The 14,448-nt window shown below is 36.3% G+C and overlaps 1 pseudogene; it reads right to left on the bottom strand.

Annotated features, from left to right (window-relative positions):
• Positions 1-2,815: 2,815 nt before the first annotated feature.
• Positions 2,816-3,858, bottom strand: LOC102907080 (poly(rC)-binding protein 2 pseudogene; annotated as a pseudogene).
• Between the last annotated feature and the right edge of the window lie 10,590 nt (positions 3,859-14,448).

Raw genomic sequence — 14,448 nt, 5'->3', positions numbered from 1 at the left:
CCTAACCTTATTATGCTTAGCTGTTGGCCAGTCATATTCTTTATTAAACAAATCCAAGTGACAAATCTTCACAGAGTACAAAAGGATTATTCCACAGCAAAAATAACTTTCTATTTTAACTTGTATTACAAATTTAAAAATATCTTTTTAGACCTATAACATTTTTGATATAAATACCTTAAGTGTTAATGTTTCTCAACATTTATAAAGGTTACATCTCTTTTGTGAGCTTTTTAAAAAATGAGTAATAAAGAAAACAGTAAAACTATATCTCATCTTCAATCCCATCAGAGACCTGAGAAGGACAAAATATTACCTGAGTAAACAGTAAGTTCAGAGTAAGCAACTTCTAAAACTATACAAATGACATAAATGATTTGCTGCCTGGACAATTACCCTAAGGCACCTCTGTAATTTTGGGGAATCCATCTTCAGCCTACAGGCCTAGTATATCTGATAGACTGTTTTATGAAGCAGGAATTTTGAACTACAGGCCTAACTTGTCTTGGCAAAGTTCAGGAATCAATTTCCTTTGTGTCCTGTTTGTCCAATTTGGACAGCAAACTGTCAGCAGGCAGGGCAAGTGCAGTTTCTTGCCCAGTGGCTAATGTTGCCACATTGAAAGCAGATTTCCTATGGAGGTTTGTCAAAGCCCATCATCTTCTCTGCAGTAGATTGGTTGTTGCCAGGAACAGACATATCTCACTGTAATGAAAAGTCTTATGTTACTAGTAAAACATTTTAAGTGCCATATTCTATAGCTCTCTGAAGTGTTTGAAGACTACCTATCTATCTAAAATATTACTCTGTTTAACCTTGAAAACATACCTAACATGACTGACTACAGGTTTGATTGTTATAGAGGACTAACTACTAACCTGCATTTCTTAATTATCCTAAACATTTTGTAATAATAATTCTCAAGGACTAGAACTTTACATTACATTTTAGATGAGTTGCATAGGTACAATATCTTAAATAAGAGTAGAAACATATATGCAGTATGTTATAACAAAAATAACCTTAAATTTGTATCATGATACCAAAATCCATGCAGTGTGAAATTTTGAGACTAGTAGTTGTTTTTTAAATAAAAAATAGATTTAATAATTTACCATTTTATCCTATAATTTATACACACTCTTTTTCTTTCACTAGATAAGAGATAAAGAAGGAGAGAGGAAATGGAAAAAGAAAGAAATTCATTAATCTAATCGCCTTTGGTTAGTTTTCTCCCTGACCATGACCAATAACAACTTGCAACTAAACCCCCTAAACAATGACAAAATCTATAACCCAATGAATGACCAAAAACTCCCACCAAAACTCTTGGGAATGTGGGTGCCATGTTCTTACAAGTACTTCCTATTATCTGTGGGTGATGGCATCTTTAGGGAACACTGGAAAAATGGGAGGGTGGTCAAATCCTGGTAGTGCTAGGGGTATCATTTCTCGTCCATTCTCAGTGTGAGCGGAAAGTTCAGGGCTTATCTTCATTTTTAAAGGGATTTTTTTTAATTGGGTTGTATGACCTGTTCAATGTATTCTGAATATTGGTCTCTAATCACTTGTATTACTTGAAAATATTTTCTTTCATTCAGTATGTTGGTTTTTTCACTGTAGAGTCTACATTTTGACATACAAGTCCTACTTATCTACTTTTGCTGCTGTGCTTGCCATTTGATAGTTAAAAATGCTACATCAATATAATGAATCATTTCTTGTATTTTCACTCTTGAAATCTTTATACATTTAGTTCTTGCAGTTGGGCATTTCAACATTTTAAATTTGGTTTATATTTAATCTTTATGATAAGATTACAAGTTACTCTTTTGCATAAAATTATAGAGTTTTCCTGACAGTTTTAAATGGAATTAGATTGTGTGATCTTAGAAATATTGTCAAAAATCATTTGACGGTGAACATGAGTGTGTAATTCTGGGCTCTGTATTTCATGTTTTATTTCTTTTTGGTTAGTATGCAAAATAATGGAATTCATTATGACATTTTCATATATACATATATATCTCAAACTATACTTCTATTTGTATCTTTTCCTCTTTTCCATATACCTCTTCTTCCATTCTCATTGTTCATCATTTAACTAACAATACCACCTCTACTTTTATGTTGCATATATATGTATGTATATTCACATTTTTACATGAATATATAAAAAGTCTAGATTTTTCATTTAAGAGAAACCATGTATAATTTCTCTTTATTCTCTAGTTAAGGTCTCTTGATTCTTCAAATACATATTGTAAATTGCTTCCTTTTTTTTAAACAGATGTTAGTGCCTCCTTTTTTTTTTTAAACAGAAGAAAATATCTTAATTCTGTTCAAACCCAACTAGGGCTCTGTAAAGATTTAAAGGTATAAAAATAACATCAGGACAGAAATAACACCCACATAAGTCACTGTGGCATCCAGTTTTTATTCACAAAAAAGCTACAGTCCATCTTTTAATTTTTTTTGAAAAATCCATGACATTATAGAACTACACTGAAATGTATTAATATTACACTCTTACATTTCCATGACAAACAAAAATTCATGAGCCAAAAAACCCAAAAAAATGGAAAAAAGGGGGAGAAGCTTATAAAACTAAATATGGATATCTCAACATAACTGCTTGAACAAGAAAGGAATTAAAATGCTTTTAATTAAAAAATCATGAGTGGATGATAAAGTGTGCAGAAACTGAAAATTTACAAACTCTTTAAAACCTGGAATTGCTGACTGTTCAGAAACTACGCAGATGGATTATGGGTGGTGAACAGCATAAAGGGGTTATGGGTGAATATGCACAGTTCTAGCTGTTTCCCATGCCACCTGTCTCCGAGGAAAGCCTGACGTTGATTAGATACTGAGCCAGGCTAATACTGGCAGCCGATCCAGTGATGGTAACCTGCCTATCAGTAGATCCTTCCATTGGGTTTGAAATTTTGATCTGCACCCCAGACATCTGATGGATCTCATTGATTTTGGCACCCTAACACCTGATTATGCAGCCAATTAAATCATTTGGAATGGTGAGTTCATGAGAAGTAGTTTGAACAGATGCATCCAAACCTGCGCTAAATCTGGTGTTGCCATGGGTCATGAGAAAATGAGACTTGCATTGCCAACTGGTACAGCTTGGTCAAATCTGGCTGTGAAATGGCAAACTGTCCCTGAATAGTGCAGGCCTCTAGAGGTGGTCCCTCCAGGTCAGGGTTGAGACACATGAAAGGGGTGGTGTGGAGAAAGCTCACACTGTCACTGCCTGTGCTGTAGTTTCCTGACCACCTGCAAAGATGACTGGAGAACTTGAGGGCTTGGGCTGGTACAGGGTAGTCACGCCCTTAGGGGGGGATTCCAACATGACCACGCAGATCTGTTTTGACACACTCAATGATGGATTGAGGAGTGCTGGCAATAGTGATTGCCCATTCAATTGAGTTGGGGTGCATATCCCCTGGCACCTGGACCTGAGCTCCCATATTCTCCATTTCCTTGATCTTGCAACCACCTTTTCCAATGAGAGAGCCACACTGACTAGCAGGGACCACCCACAATAAGGTAACTGACTGTTACTGGCAGGTGTATTATTGGTCATAGAGTTGCTTATGTCCTCTTTCAGTTTGTCAATGATCATAGCAAGGCTTTGAAGATGGCATTAGTTGGTCCAGCCAAAGTTATAATTCTCGAAGGACTATTTCTTCCTGAGATGTTGATACATGAATCACTCTGCTCACGCATCTTCTTAACAGATTCTTCTTTCTTTCTAGTGATACTGCCAACTTCCTTTCCATTCATAAGTAGCCTGATGGTGAGGGTGACATTGAATCCATCTTCAATCACACCAGTGTCCATGTCTAGTAGTTACAAGGAGGCAGACTTTGAGTGGTAAATTCTTTGGTCACTGGAAGTGTGAGTCAACTGAGGGGGAAAAGTAGAGAGGTGGGAAAGGGCTAATGCCTCCTTCTTACATGTAATGCATGTATATAAATCTCAATTTCTTCTGAAAAGTATTTGTTAGTATTATTCATCTGATATTTTATCCATTTCAGTAGTTTTAAACTTAGAGATGGAAGAGTTACATTTATGATCTTTTGGAGGAGTCATATTTTCTTTGTTTTTCATGTATGTTTGTGTTAATATCTTCATATTTGTTGGTCTAGATACTTTCAGTGGTTTTATTTGGGGCTCATCTTAGGGTGCAGCCTACTGTTCAATGTTCATTCTCCAGTAACACTCAGAAAGGACAAAGCAAATTGCTACAAAAATGAAAATACAATTAAAATCAAATATAATTGATTGATATGGTACTAAAAATCACTATAAGAAAAATAGTCAAGGTTATATAAAGTACTATGAAGTTAAAGATCATTTAGAGTAAATGATTATGTGATTTTGGTCTTTGTGTCTGTCAATGTGATATATAACTTTTATTGATTTACAAAAGTTAAACCATCCCTGAATGTCTGGAATAAAACCACATTGTTCACTTTTTCAATGTGATCTTGAATTTAGTTTGCCAGGGTTTTATCAAGACAACTTGCCTCTATATTAATCAGGAAGATGTGTTCGTAATTGTGGAAAGCTTTCTGGAATAAGCATTCCAGCACCAATGAGAGTGGAAGGGAGAAGTCACCTGTTTACAGAAGCCATGACTGATCCTAGAAGGCTTTAATCCTGAGTCCAGTTTATATTCTCATTTTATACTCTTAATACCACAAGGTAGCCGGGCGTTGGAGGTGCACACCTTTAATCCCAGCACTTGGGAGGCAGAGCCAGGCAGATCTCTGTGAGTTTGAGGCCAGCCTGGCCTACCAAGTGAGCTCCAGGAAAGGTGCAAAGCTACACAGATACACAGAGAAACCCTGTCTCGGAAAAAAAAAAAAAAAACAAGGTAGAGTGGGCTTAATGTAGCAGTCAGCAGGTTGTTACAGACAATGACCTATTGTTTCAAGTATATCTCCAGGTCATTCTGCTCCAGGTAGCAAATGAAATCATGCTTGGCAAATAGGCAGTACAACAGTGTATTAAATATATCACTAAATAAATTTATAAAGATTATCTAGTAATTGGTATTTTGCACCTTATTCTACTTCATAATTTAAATATTTTGTGATGCCTTTGTCTGTATTCCAAGTAATACAGGCTTCATAAAATGAATTTGGAAACGTTCATTCTGCTTCTATTGCATGAAATAATTTGAATAGTATTGGTCACAGTTCTTCATTGAATTCTACTAGAATTCTTCAGTAATTCCATCTGGTCCTGAACTTTGCATTAGTTGGAGGGATTTTTATTACTTCAATTCATTGGTGGTTATAGAACTCTTTAAATAATTTGTTTCATCCTAATTTAATTTTGTTATACTGTATTTATTCAGAGATTCATTTCTTTTAGACTTTCTACATTAAAGTAATGGATGTTTTTAAAGTATATATTTGTGATTTTCTGAATTTCATTAATATCTGCTATGTTATCTCCTTTTTCTTTTTTTTCATTTTTCTTTATTAAGAAATTTTCTACTCGCTCCACATACTATCCACAGATTCCCCCCTCCTACCTCCTCCCACCCCCAGCCCTCTTTCCCAAGCCACCCTGCATCCCCATATCCCCCAAGTCAAGGTCTCCCATGAGGACTCAGCAGAGCCAAGCATATTGAGCCTAGGCAGGTCCAAGCCCCTTCCCACTGCACCATGGCTGTGCAAGGTGTCACACCACAGGCACCGAATTCCAGAAGCCTGCCCATAGACCAAGGACAGATCCCCATCCCCCTGCCTGGGTGCCCTCCAAACAGTTCGAGCCAAAAAACCATCTTCTGTATCCAGAGGGCCTAGTCCAGTACCACGGGGGCTCCACAGCCACCAGTCCACAGTTCATGGGATGCCACAAGTGTGGCTGGTCATCTCTGCATGTCCTCCTATCATGATCTCGACATCCTTTGCCTGCAGTATCTCTCCTCTCTCTCATCAATTGTATTCACGGAGCTCAGCCTGGTACCTGGTGGTGAATTTCTGTATCTGCCTCCATCAGTCACTGGACAAAGGCTCTATGATGACAGCTAGGTTATTTGCTAGACTGGTCACCAGAATAGATCCTTCCAGGCACCCTCTGGACCACTGCCAGCAGAACAAGGTGGGGTCCAGTGAGAGCCTCCCCAGTACCCTGCCTCTTCCTATTAACATGATGTCCTCAACTATCCTTCCTGCCCTCCCACTCTGTCCCAGTTCCAGCTTGACCCTCCCATTTCTCTATGTTCTCATCCCCCATTTCTTGCCCTCTGCCACCCTCTCACACCCACTCTACTCATGTAGATCTCATCCACTTCTCCTTCACAGGGTCATCCATGTGTCCCTCCTAAGGGTCTTTCCCTGTTAGCTAGCCTCTCTGGATTTGTGGGTTGCAGTCTGGCCATCCCTTCCCTCACATTTAGTATCCACTTATGAGTGAGTACATACTAAGTTTGTCCTTCTGAGTATGGGTTACCTCACTCATGATGATATTTTCTAGTTCCATCCTTTTGCCTGCAAATTTCATAATATCATTGTTTTTTTTAACTGCTGAGTAGTATTCCATTGTGTATATGTGCCATATTTTCTTTATCCATTCTTCAGTTGAAGGGCATCTAGGTTGTTTCCAGGTTATTGCTATTACGAATAATGCTGCTATGAACATAGTTGAGCATGTGTCCTTGTGGTAAGATTTAGCACTCTTTGAGTATATGCCCAAGAGTAGTATAACTGGGTCTTGAGGAAGACTTATTCCCAATTTTCTGAGAAACCGCCATACTGATATCCAGAGTGGCTGTACAAGTTTGCATTCCCACCGACAGTGGATGAGTGTTCCTCTTGCTCCACATCCTCTCCAATATAAGCTGTCTTCAGTGTTTTTGATCTTAGTCATCCTGACAGGTGTAAGATAGTGTCTCAGAGTTGTTTTGATTTGCATTTCTCTGATGACTAAGGATGTTGAGCAGTTCCTTAAATGCCTTTCAGCCATTTGAGATTTTTCTGTTGAGAATTCTCTGTTAAGCTCTGTAGTCCTTTTTTTTTTTTTAAATTGGATTGTTCAGTATTTTGATGTCTAGCTTTTTGAGTTCTTTATATATTTTGGAGATCAGGCCTCTGTCAGATGTAGGGTTGGTGGAGATCTCTTCTCATTCTGTAGGCTGTCATTTGGTCTTATTGACCGTGTTTTTTGCTCTACAAAAGCTTCTCATTTTAAGGAAGTCCCATTTAGTAATTATTGGTCTCAGTGTCTGTGCTACTGGTGTTATATTTTGGAAGTGGTCTCCTGTGCCAATTCATTCCAGGCTACTTCCTACTTTCTCTTCTATGAAGTTCAGTGTAACTGGATTTATGTTGAGGTCTTTGATCCAATTGGACTTAAGTTTTGTGCATGGCGACAGATATGGATCTATTTGCAATCTTCTGCATGTTGACATCCAGTTATGCCAGCACCATTTGTTGAAGATGCTTTCTTTTTTCCATGGTACAGTTTTGGCTTCTTTGTTGAAAATCATATGTTCATAGGTTTGTAGATTAGTGTCAGGGTCTTCAATTCCATTCCATTGGTCCACATGTTGGTTTTTATGCCAGTATCAAGCTATTTTTATTACTATAGCTCTATAGCAGAGCTTGAGGTCAGGGATCATGATGCCTCCAGAGGTTGTTTTCTATACAGGATTCTTTTAGCTATCCTAGGTTTTTTGTTTTTCCATATAAAGTTAAGTATTGTTCTTTTCAAGTCTGTGAAGAATTGTGTTGGGATTTTGATGGGGATTACATTGAATCTGTAGATTGCTTTTGGTAAGACTGCCATTTTACTATGTTGATTCTACCTATCCAAGAGCATGGGAGATCTTTCCATTTTCTGATATCTTCTTCAATTTCTTTCTTTGGAGACTTAAAGTTCTTATCATACAGGTCTTTCACTTGCTTCACTTCAGAGTTACCCTGAGGTATTTTATATTATTTGTGACTCTTGTAAAGTGTGATGTTTCTCTGATTTCTTTCTCAGCCCCTTTTTCATTTGTATATAAGATGGCTACTGATTTTTTTGAGTTAATCTTGCATTCTGCCACCTTACTGAAGGAGTTAATCAGCTGTAGGAATTCCCTGGTAGAATTTTTGGGGTCACTTATGTATACTATCATATCTGCTGCAAATAATGAAAGTTTGACTTCTTAATTTCCAATTTGTATCCCCTTCATCTCCTTTTGTTGTCTTATTGCTCTAGCTAGAATTTCAAGTACTATATTGAATAAGTATGGGGGGAGTGGACAGCTTTGTCTTATTCTTGATTTTAGTGGAATCGTTCTGAGTTTCTCTCCATTTTATTTGATGTTGGTTGTCGGCTTGCTGTAAGTTGCCTTTATTATGTTTAGATATGTCCTTGTATTCCTGTTCTCTCTAGAACCTTTATCATGAAGGGGTGTTGAATTTTGTCAAAGGCTTTTTCAGCATCCAATGAGATGATCATGTGTTTTTTTTTTCTTTCAGTTTGTTTATATGGTGTATTACATTGACAGATTTTCACATGTTGAACCATCCTAGGATGAAGCCTACTTGGTCATGGTGGATCATTTTTTGATGTGTTCCTGGATTTGGTTAGCCAGTATTTTATTGAATATTTTTGCATAAATGTTCATGAGGGAGATTGGTCTGTAATTCTCTTTCTTTGTTGCATCTTTGTGTGGTTTGGGTATCAGGGTAACTGTAGCCTCATAAAAAGAATTTGGTAATGTTCCTTCTGTTTCTAGGGTGTGGAACAATTTGAAGAGTATTGGTATTAGCTCTTGTTTGAAAATCTGGTAGAATTCTGTGCTGAAACCATCTGGTCCTGGGCTTTTTTTGGTTGGGAGACTTTTAATGGCCTTTTCTATTTCCTTAGGGGTTATTGGTCTATTTAAATAGTTTATCTGGTCTTGATTTAACTTTAGTATGGGGTACCTATCCAGAAAATCATCCATTTCTTTAAGATTTTCCAATTTTGTGAAGTACAGGTTTTTGAAGTATGACCTGATGATTCTCTGGATTTCCTCATTTTCAGTTATTATGTCCCCCTTTTCACTTATGATTTTGTTAATTTAGATTCTCACTCTCTGCTTTTTGGTTAATTTGGATAAAGGCTTATCTATCCTGTTGATTTTCTCAAAGAACCAACTCTTTGTTTCATTGATTCTTTGTATTGTTCTCTTGGTTTCTATTTTATTGATTTCAGCCTTCAATTTAATTATTGCCTGGCATCTGTTTCTCCTGGGTGAGTTTGCTTCTTCTTGTTCTAGAGCTTTCAGGTATGCTGTTAAGTCACTAGTGTGAGATTTCTCCAACTTCTTTATGTGGGCATTTAGAGCTATTAATTTTCCTCTTAGCACTGCTTTCATGGTGTCCCATAAGTTTGAGTATGTTGTGCATTTGTTTTCATTGAATTCTAGGAAATCTTTAATTTCTTTCCTTATTTCTTCTTTGATCCATTGGTGATTCAATTGGGCATTATTCAGTTTCCATGAGATTGTAGGCTTTCTGTAATTTTTTTGTTGTTGAAGTCTAACTTTAAGTCATGGTGGTCTGATAAGACACAGGAGGTTATTTAAATTTTTTTGTGTCTGTTGAGATTTGGTTTGTGACTAAGCATGTGGACGATTTTGGAGAAGGTTCCATGGGGTGCTGAAAAGAAGGTATATTCTTTTGTGTTAGAATGGAATATTCTGTAGATATCTATTAAGTCTATTTGAGTCACAATGTCTGTTAGTTACCTTATTTCTCAAGTTTCTGTCTGGCAGACCTGTCCATTGGTGAGTGTGGGGTGTTGAAGTCTCCCACTACTAGTGTATGGGGTTTGATGTCTGATTTAAGCTTTAGTAATGTTTCTTTTATGAATGTTGGTGACCTTGTATTTGGGGCATAAATATTCAGAATTGAGACTTCATCTTGCTGGATTTTCCCTGGGATAAATATGTAGTGTCCTTCCTGATCTCTTTTAATTGATTTTAGTTTGAAGTCTATTTTATTAGATATTAGGATAGCTACACCAGCTTGCTTCTTAAATCTGTTTGATTGGAAAGTCTTTTCCCAGCCTTTTATTCTGAGGTGTTGTCTGTCTTTGAAGTTGAGGTGTGTTTCTTTTATGCAACAAATGGATGGAGTTTGTTTTCATATCCATTCTATTAGCCTGTGTCTTTTTATAGGTGAATTGATACCATTGATATTGATGGATATTAATGACCAGTGACTGTTAATTTCTGTTATTTTTTTGGTGGTAGTGTTGTATGTTTCCCTTCTTTGGTATTTGTTGGTATGGGACTATCTGTTGCCTGTGTTTTCATGGGTGTATCTAACTTCCTTTGGTTGGATTTTTCCTTCAAGTGCTTTCTGTAGGGCTGGATTTATGGAGAGATATTGTTTACATCTGGTTTTATCATGGAATATTTTGTTTACTCGTTCTCTGTTGATTGAGAGTTTAGCTGGGTATAGTAGTCTGGGTTGGCATCCATGGTCTCTTAGTTTCTGCATAATGTCTGTCAAGGACCTTCTGGCTTTTAGAGTCTCCAGTGAGAAGTCAGGTGTTATTCTTATGGGTCTGCCTTTATATGTTACTTGAACTTTTTCCTTTGCAGCTCTTAATATTTTTTTTTCTTTATTCTGTGTGTTTAATGGTTTGATTATTATGTGGCATGGGAAGTTTTTTTGTTTTTTTTGTTTTTTTTTGTTTTGGCTCCAGTCTATTTGGTGTTCTGTAACCTTCTTGTATTTTTATAGGCATTTCCTTCTTTAGGTTGGGAAAATTTTCTTCTATGATTTTGTTGAATATACTTTCTGTGTCTTTGAGTTGGTATTCTTCTCCTTCTTCTATCCCTATTATTCTTAGGTTTTGTCTTTTCATGGTGTCCCAAATTTCCTGGACATTTTGGGTCATGGCTTTGTTGGCTTTAGTGTTTTCTTTGACTGATGAATCTATTTCTTCTACCATATCTTCAACTCCAGAGATCTGCTCTTCCATTTCTTGCATTCTGTTGGTTATACTTGCATCTCTAGTTCATGTTCATTTACTCAGATTTTCCACTTCCAGTATTACCTTAGTTGGTGTCTTCTTTATTGACTCCATTTCAGTTTTGAAATCTTGAACTGTTTCCCTCACTTGTTTAATTGCTTTCTCTTGGCTTTCAAAGGATTTACAGATTTCTTCCCATTTTTTGTTTGACTTTTCTTTGATTTATTCAAGGGAATTTTTCATTTCCTCTTTTAAGATCTCTAATATTTTCTTAAAGTCATTTTATGGTAGATGTCTTCTGTTTCTTCTGTGTTGGGGTGTTCAAGTCTTTCTGATATAGGTTCTGATGGAGCAATATTGGTTTTTATGTTATTGAGTGTATTTTTGCACTGGCATCTACCCATCTCTTTTTCTACTTGGTGCAAGTGGTGTCTGTGTCTGAGGGAGCCTCTCTTGGTCTGATTGGTACTCTTGATTCAGTGGGAGCTCTTGGTCTAGTTGATGCTGATGGACTTTTTGTCTCAGGGATCAGCTCTTAGTCCTACTGGTGCTAGTGGGCTCTGTCTCAAGGAATAGCTGCAGTCTTAGCGTGTGGTAGATGGTGGTAGTCTGACCTGTCTGCAGGAGATCTGCCTGCCAACTGGCCTCTTAGTCCAGTTCAGTGCTGGCGGGCTTCTGTCTCAGGAAACAGTTGTATTCTCGGAGGGTGGCTGGGATTTGGGGATGGTGGTAGTCTGTCCTATGTGCAGGAGGTCTACCTGCCAAGTGGCCTGAAACTGGAACTGCAATAGGTGGTGGTGCAGGGCACAGGATTATACCCCTGGGCCCAAAGCCTAGGGGCTGGGGTGTTCAGGTATGAGAATAAAGACTCACCTCTTAGTCCTTTCAGGTGCTGGCAGTCTCTGTCTCAGGGAACAGTCGCAGTCTCGCGTCTCCTTTTTCATTTCTAATTTAAATGATTTGAATGAGCTCTCTCCTCATTCTGGTTAGTTTGGATACATGTTTATCAATTTTATTTAATCTTTTCAAAGAACAAACTCTGTTTTATTGATTTCTCTACTTCATTTGTGATGTTGATAATTCTTCCCATATTCTGTTACAGAATTTGCATTGCTCTTCCTTTTCCAAGGCCTGAGGTACATCATTATGTTTTTGATTTGAGATCTCTCAAATTTTTTGATGCAGGTAATTAGCATTATAAACTTTGCTCTTAGGACTGTTTTCATTGTACTCCGTATGTTTTGGTATGTTGTGTTCTGGTATTCACTCAATTAAGAATTTCTTTAATTTTGTTATAGACTTCTTCAATAACATAATATCCTTCAGTAGTGTGTTGTTCAGTTTGCATGGGTTTTTATACTCTGTGGTTGCTATTGTTTTTGATATCCAGCTTTACTCCATTGCAGTCAGACAGAATACAGGGTGTTATGTGGGAGCCCCCAAAGGTTTTCTAGTGAGATCTGAGCTTGCTTTACACAGCAGGGCTGCATTAGGGGATGCCTTGACCAGGTGTGTGGTTACCAGGTGTTTAGGATGGTCTGCACTTGGCTGTGCTGGGAGTAGGTCTTTTGCTCCACCCCTAGGAATTCCTTTAAAAGACCTTTAGAAGAGACAGAAGGGGCTGCTGCATTTTAATCCTGGCCCTCACAAGGCTATCCTGTGTTTCTAACTTTCTCTCCCTTCTATATTTCTATCTAAATCTCCTATCCCTCACTCCTCAAGAGTCCCTGAGGTAAATAAATGTGGGAGCTGGTCTACCACCATGTTATTTCAATGTTCCTATATTTGTTGAGATACACTTTGTTTCCTAATATAAAGTTAATTTTGGAGTAAATTTCATGAGCTACTGAAAAGGATGTGTTTTCTTTAGTATTTGGGTAGAATTTTCTATATATGTCTCTTAGGTTTGTTTTATTTATGATGTCTTCTGACTATAATGTTTCTTTGTTTATCTTTGTCCAGATAAAATATTTGTTAGTGGGAGTGAGTACTGAAGTCAACCACTATCGATGTGTTGTTGTTAATCTCTGATCTTGCATCTAGTAATATTTCTTTTAAGAAATTGGGTACACCTATGTTTGGTGCATGTATATTTGAATTTGTAATATCATCTTGGTAGATTCTTCCTTTTTTGACATGAAGTGACCTTCCTTATTTCTTCTGATAATTTTGTTAGGTATTTCAATATTTATGCTTCCTTGTTTACTTGCTTAGTTTATTTTTTCAAGCACTTTATTCTAAGGTAGTGTCTACTATTGATGGCAAGGTGTGTTTCTTGGAGACAGCAAAAGAATGGATCCTGTTTTCTAATCCAATGCAGTAGTCTGCATATTTATATTGGAAAATTGAGACCATGAATATTCACAAATAACATGTTATTGAAAGGTGCTTATTAATTCCTGTCATATTCTTGATTTTGTGATATTTTCTTAGATCTCCTTTGACTAACTCTCTTGGTATTATATATTTGTTCCTTCATGTAACTTGAGTGTATTTAATCTTATCTTCAGAAAGAAGAATTACTTCTAGTATCCTTTGTGTAGATGTTTTGATGCTGTTTGAAATCAATTGTATGCCTGTTTCTTTTTCAAATTCTACTTTGTTTGGTATTTAGAGTTTCTCATATGTAAGATCATGTCATCTACAATCAAGGGGAAAAAACCACTTTCTTTGCAATATTGTATATTTTGCGTTCATTGCTATCACTTTCCCACACATAACTCAAGCCTAATGAAAGTTTTAAGGTTACTTCTTATATTCTGTTGGTGAAAAAAATAATAAAATAAAAGTAGGTAATAATATGTACTTTTGCTGATAGAAGAAGAGCTACTCATTAATTAATTGTTATTTAACAACATTTGTTTACTATTTCCAAATACTTTGCCATGTTCTAGAAATATAAGGGTACAAATTATAAACTTGTGCTCCACCACAAACTCACTTTTTGATTCATCTACATCATTAAGATATATTGTACATTTTTGAACAATAGTTCAAACTTAAATATGTCAATAGATCTAGGTTTTTCTTGAAAAACTTATTTTATCACTTAAATTCAAATGTCAGTTTTAATATTTTGATTGGAAGATAAGTCACTTAATCTCTCTTTGCATATAATATGTATAACATTTAATGTTACCTTATATAATATTACTGTTTATATGAAAGTGATAAATATTTAACATCTTTATATTTAATGTAATTTAATTTAATTATTAAACATTATTTATCTCACAAGTTTTGTGACAGATTTGAGGTAGTGAATATTGGAAGAAATATTTACTGTTATTTTGAAAGTTTATTGTGACTTCAGTCAATTTATTTTATCTATAAGCTGTATTTTTACTAGGTCAATTTTTCATAAGTGTTATTGTATAGCTTTAATACCATTTGGGTGTCACAAGCAGAAATAAAGTAAAAATCTATTTTAAGTGGCAACACAGTTTTACATAAAAC

This window comes from Peromyscus maniculatus, chromosome X, assembly GCF_049852395.1.
Source record: "Peromyscus maniculatus bairdii isolate BWxNUB_F1_BW_parent chromosome X, HU_Pman_BW_mat_3.1, whole genome shotgun sequence".
Taxonomy (NCBI): domain Eukaryota; kingdom Metazoa; phylum Chordata; class Mammalia; order Rodentia; family Cricetidae; genus Peromyscus; species Peromyscus maniculatus.
Note: the sequence above shows the minus strand (reverse complement) of the source record. Positions and strands in the feature narration are given on the sequence as shown.